Source organism: Phodopus roborovskii, unplaced genomic scaffold (assembly GCF_943737965.1).
Source record: "Phodopus roborovskii unplaced genomic scaffold, PHOROB, whole genome shotgun sequence".
Taxonomy (NCBI): domain Eukaryota; kingdom Metazoa; phylum Chordata; class Mammalia; order Rodentia; family Cricetidae; genus Phodopus; species Phodopus roborovskii.
Genome location: NW_026126511.1, coordinates 32,595,958 through 32,602,777, shown reverse-complemented (window position 1 = coordinate 32,602,777; position 6,820 = coordinate 32,595,958).

Here is a 6,820-nt window from a genome sequence, read left to right as displayed (position 1 = left end):
AAATAAAATTTAAGTAAAAACTGCTTGATTTATAAAATCTAAAGTTAGAATGTTTAAATCTTACAAATGGAAGTGTGTCAGCAGGCTTGACATATCATATATGCTCAAGACATGCTCATTGAGAGAGTTAACTTCCTTTTGCCTGTGAATCAGGATGTGAGAACTCTCAGCTCCTTCTCTAGAACAGTGTTTGCCTGTATGCTGCATTGCTTCCTACAATAACAATAATGGGCTAAACCTCTAAACTGTAAATAAACCACACCAATTAATATTTTTCCTTTAAAAGAGCTGTCATTGTTATGGTGTCTTTTCACAGCAATATATACCTTAACTAAGACAACAGTTGGTACCAAGAATGGTATTTTGCTGTAATAGGCCTGGCCATGCTTTTGTTTGAAGGAATATGGACCTTGGAACTATGGATTAGATAATCAGTTGAATTATGTGAATGCTAATTAGGGGGATATCTTAGTATAAGAATATAAGTCAATGGTGAGTGTGATTTGAACTGTAAATAACTGGATCAAGAGGTTTCATGGCAGAAGAATTTTAGAATGTGGCCTAGAGACTGGTCTATTATATTTTGGTAAAGAATTTGACTGTCTTTAGCTCATGTCTGAAGCATCTGGCAGAGGGTAAAATGAAGATTTTTGGATTAATTCAGTTTACAAAGGAAATCTCAAAATAACCTAGTATAGACTCTGTTGTATGTTGACTAGTGTGAATTTTAATGAAGTTATACAATCAAGAGGAACAAGGAAAACTATTTAGGGAGAAAATGAGTACCAGAAAATTAATTGGCCTTAAATCCTGTATTCCGGAGACAAACAAATTAAGAAATGGAAGAAAGGTAATGGTGATGTCAGGGCAAGATCTCACCCAGTTAAGTTTCCAACTTTTGAAAAGGAATCAATAAAAGCTTAAAGGCAGGTGTGGTAGTGTGTACCTTTTATCTCAGAGTCACAGGCTGGTAGAAATGAGTTGAAGGCCAGGCTGGGCTGCAGATCCAGTTTCAGGACAGACAATTTAGGCAGTAAAGGAAACCATCAAAAACAGAAATTTGTGAATATTGGGATGATATCATTGAATGAAAGGGGAATGTTCCAGCTCCAGTAAGCAGCAGATCTTGGTAGCTTCAGCCACATGGAGTTGAGGATGGAAGAAAAGGGCTATGGAATTTGCCTCTGTTACCAAGGAAGCATCTGAGGCAACGCATGTGTCAGGAGTTTCCCTTAATGGAGGTCTAGGGAGGCCATTTAACGAAGTTGTGAAGGTGAAGCCCAGATTGTCTTGGAGACTACAAGATATTGGAGATGCCAAAATTGTGAGATACCTGCCAAGGAAAGCTGGTAACGGAGAGAAATGAGACAGAGAATGATCCCAATGTCTTATTGTCAAGCTCCAAAACAAGGTGACTTTAATATATTAGAGTTAATACTTTGGAATAAATTAAAGGTTGTACCATAGTTAAAGTAGGGTACTAGCGCAGAAAAACAAAAAATTTACATGCATTTTCTGATGCTCCTGACACTTCTTGTATTGGCTAGTTTTGTGTGTCAATTTGACACAAACTAGAGTCATCAAAGAGGAAGGAGCCTCTCAGTTGAGGAAACACCTCCATGAGATCAAGGTATAGGACATTTTCTCAATTAGTGATCAATAGGGATGGTCCAGCTCATGGTGGGTGGTGCCATCCCTGAGCTTCCTGACCCTTGTTTTCTATAAAATGCAGACTGAATAAGCCAAGGGAAGAAAGCTAGTAAGCAGCATCTCTCCAAGACACCTTCTCATCACCTGTTTCCAGTATCCTGATCTGTTTGAATTACTCTACTTACTTCATTCAACAATGAGCAGCAACATTGCAAGCTAAATAAACCCTTTCCTCCCCAACTTGCAATTTGGTTGTGGTGTTTTCAAGCAGCAATAAAAATCTAAGTTCCACTTATTTTCCTCAGATAAAAAGAAATTCTTATAAGTAAACATATATATTAGGAAAATATCTCCATGAACATAGAAGAAACATTCATTTTCAAAGGGATAAGAGATTATTCACCAACCAGAAAGAATTCATGGAAGTTCTCTGGTGGTCACAACATCTCTAGGCCCAGAAAAGGGAGTACCAAATCATTCTGGTGTGCCTACAGGATAGGCCTATTGAAGGTGCAATAAAAGCTGGGTAATTGTAATTATAGTATGAAAATGCAACTTTTAAAAGATAAATGGAAATGTGGATGAAGTTTAATAAACTTTTCTAACAGAAGGCTACAATCTGAGATTTTCCTCAGAGAATTTAGTTGTTTAGGCTGCAGTAATTGAGTATTAGAATAGGAATGGTCAAAAGAAGAACATTTAAAGTCAAGTGTCAGACATTGGAAAGCTTTAAATACTCAGAAAAATCAACTTCCTAACCTGAAAATCAAATATTAACCCAATGATGTGTATTTTGGGAAGGTCAATCTTGTACATAAACAAGAAATTAGGCAGAATCTTTAGAAATCAGTAAGAAATCTATTAAAATGCAACGTAGGGTTCTCTTTCCCACTGTTCCTCTGTAGGGGCAGACAGGACTTTATATATCTCTTTTCTTTCTCCCTCTCTTTCTCTTCTCTCCCCCATCTTCTTCCTTTTCTCCATCCCCCTTTCCACCAATAAAACATCCCACACTAAAAAAAATGCAATGTAGGTTGACTAGTAATCAAATAAATGTAAATAACTAACTTAACCTATTCTGTCTTCATATAGACACCCAGTTGCTTTTACATTTTGCCTGTTTTGCTATAATTATTATTAAAGTGCCAATTTCTATTTGGTGCTATAATATTTATCTTTTATATACACTTTTTAGATAAACTTTTTGATAAATATCTTAGAGAAATATTCCTATCCACAGTAGCTCTCTTATTCACATATTAAAGAATATTCATAAAGTTTTCAATGAATTACTGAGTTGTGTATTCATAAGAGCTTCTGTGTTTCTCCTGTGTGGACTGCGTAAGTTCATCATGACAAATGGTAAGTCTTCCTACATTATGGCCTTTAGTTGCATTTCCTGATTGTTAGTGAAAGAATGGGATGATATGCAGCTGTAAAGTGGAATATATGAGCTTGGAAGATTATTCAGCACATCCTAGAACCTTAGTTTAATCCCCAGCACACTTTTAAAATCAGGGCATTTTGGCAGGGACCTGGATCCTCAGTGCTTTTGATGAGAGGCAGAACCTTATAGCTTTCTTCACAGCCAGCAAAGGTGAACTAGAAAGTTCCACATTTGATAAAAAGCAATAGGAAAAGGCAACTAATGTCAATCTCTGGATTTCACACCTTCATATGCCATCTGCTAGATCACTAGAAAAATGAACCTGGGTGAATAGTGAAGCAATCATGATAATGAAAACACATCATTCCTAAGTGTTTCTTACTGGTTTGGCTTTCTTACTGGTTTGGTTGATGTAGTAACAGGATGTTTTCAAATACCATTTTTATCAAATGAGAAACTTTAGGAATAGATTAGTTGCACACATGTTGTGGGACAGGTGGATAAATATGACAAGCATACCATTGAAGCTCATCTGAAAATAATGATGACGTTCAGTTAAATTGTTATATAGCTTTTCTCCAATATGTTTCATTCCTGACAAATAATATTGTTCTAAATATTTAAACAGTATTTGAAATAAAGATAAATATATAACAAAGAAATACCAATTCAGTATATTATGAACAAATAATTCCCAAAAAAGATTGGTATTCACTGCAGTACAAAATAGACAGATTAAAAAAAAAATCTCTCATATGAGCTGTATATTCATAAGAAGTTCCTCTAGAACACACTTGCATGAGTTACTACTAAAATTTACTTTCCAAAAAATATCCTCTTTGAGTTTTCAAATAAAGTGCAAAATATACCTTAAGAAATTCACTATAAGTTGCTCAAATTGGGATTTAAACTTGGTTTCATCTAATTTACTAATTAAATGTGTCATTTCTCCCATAAAATAAATACCACACAGAAAAGTATCAATAGTTCATCTGCCTCCTGGAATAGATAAAGTGTTGAGGAGCTGTCCTCTGCACCATTAATTGGGGGAAATAAATATCAACCCTTCCTTGCCTACAGTAATTGATAATGTGCAAGAGATTGGAGGCTGATATGACATCAGTATGTCTGAAATAGAAAATAAAGCAAAAAAACATGTCTACTTAAGCAGGTTGCTGTAACACCACATCTTACAGTTTTATTTATATAGTGTCCCTCACTAAATGACAGAGAAGGTATTAATATAAAAAAACTGGAAAGAAAATAAAACAACTTTGAAATATCTACCACCATGATTTTTCAATTAAGAGATGAAAAAGAACTTTGAATGTTTCCTTCTTTGTTTTCTTTTTTCCTTTTAGTTTTCTATTTTCTTTCCCTTCTTTCATTCTTTCTTTCCTTTCTTCCTTTTTTCCTTCCTTCCTTTCTTTTGTGCAATCTTCATTTTTTTCCTTCTATTGGTGTTCACTTATTTTACTTCATATAGTTTTCTCACACAACAATCTTCAATGTATTCAAGTATATCTTTACTATATTAACTTAATTGTGTATCTATGTATGTGTTTTAATATATATGCAAGTACCTGTTGACTGTATATATATGCATGTTAATATATATCATATGTGTATGACTTGAAATATAAGAAAGAAATGTCAGATCTTCTGAAGCTGGAGTTCCACACCCAATATGAGTTCTAGGTACCAAATTTAAGTCCTCTGAATGAATGGAATTTGCTCTTAAATGCTGACCCATCTTCTAGTCAATACCTGTATTATTAGTATAATTCTTCCTAAATAGAAAGACTTTGTATATTTGATACATAAATAGAAAGAAAAATTGAGAAAAGGATAATCTAGAGCTGTTGTTAATGTTAAAATTAATACTTTTCTCACCTTCATATAAATAAAATGATTAAGCTAATTGTATAATAATTATTTTTCATATTACAAAATGAATACATTAAAACATATTAAGAAATCATTACTTAATATCTTAGCATATTCACTTCCTGTGAGTTATGATTTAAAATTTGTCCTCTTAGTATTGAAATTGTTTTCCATTGGCTTTTGATTGAAATATTAGGTTTACTCAGCAGACATCCAGCTTTTTGAACAAATGGACCAAGTGACTTGCCTTTCCCACACCACTCACTCAAACTTCCCAATTCTTCAACCATATAATATAGTTCTTCATGTTGTGCTGCCCCCCCAACCTTGAAATTACTTTAATCATTACTTTATAACTGTAATTTTAGTACATTGTTATGAATCACAATGTAAATGTCTGCTTTTCCAATGATCTCAGGTGATTTCTGAGAAAGGTCATTAGACCTCCAAAGACTCTCAGCTCACATGTTCAGAATGATACCACCAAAGACAACCAGTCACCATTTCACCTGGAAAGTAGAATGTTCCTCTCATGCTTGCCTATATTGAACTCCTCCAAACATTTTAGCTCATTGCATCAACTGTGGGCTGCAGACCAGTCTGCCAAGTCTCATATCAAAAGATACAATTAACAAGCTATTTCCAGATACTCAGAAAGTATAAAAGAATTACACAGGAAATACAAAGCACTGAGATAATATGTTCCTTCTCGAGGAATTACCTATCAATAGTAATGAAACTAGTGAGAACTTTCATGACATAAAATTCAAAAGAACACTTATATACTTATGTCTAATTAATTAAAAGAGTATCAAACACTTGGATAAACTTTAAAAGGACCAGAATAAATTCCTACTTTTGGTCTAAGAAAGCACAAATACATGGCTGAATGAATTAACAAGGACAATTTAGAATATGAAAATTTAATTCATTATTGAGTGAGAAATATGGAAAAAAAGAAAAATCTGAAAGAAAATGAAAATTAAAGAGCCAATAAATAAAGTATAATACTCAATTATAAGTTTCCCTAACTGAATGTAATACACAGGAGACAGAATATAAAGGATTGAAGATGAGATAAAGTTGGACTACTCAATCAAAACAACAAATTAGGAAACTATCACGTGAATATAATAAGATACTATAAAAATAAAGCCTAAAAATTGTGGACATAAAATGGGGAGAAGAATTCATAGTCAAAGGTATAGAAAATGTTTTCAATAAAATCAATGACAAAGTTTCCAAATCTCTAGGAAAGTACCCACCTAGCTTCCAGAGGCATACAGAACACCACACAGAGAGGACCAAAAGTAAAACCTCCCCTGAAAGATTATAGTGAAATGACTATATATTTAAGAATACAGAAAGTATCCCCAGTGTTGATTATATATCTGCATTTGAGCCATTCATATGACTGTAACTAATCTGCCACCCATGCTTCTGTATAATTCAGTGCATTCATTGGTTTACCTTCTTGGACCTGATTTTAATATATTCTTTGTTTGTCTTTGCTGCCCTGTTATTGATAAGTCTCCTAGGAGAGTCACTCAATACAATTCATATCCAATTTTGACTGGAAGAACCAATAGCTGAAGAAGGAGTGTGGAAGTAAATGGACAGAGAGTTGAGGAGAACTTAGATAAGTTGAGAAATTCAAAAATGGTGGTCAAAATATGCTGTTTGAAACCTTTTTTTTTTTCCTGGAATAAAAAAGGGAGAGAGATATTACAATGGGGGGTGGGGGTTAAAAAGCCACGGCGTGAGGCTTAGTGGAACTTCCTGAGCCTGGCTAAAGTTTGGTGACCGGTCTTTGGCCTGTAACCTCCATTTGGGAGTGACACAGCAAGGCTGCCCGTGCATTGCTAAGTGCTAGCTCAGTGGAATATTATTAATCCT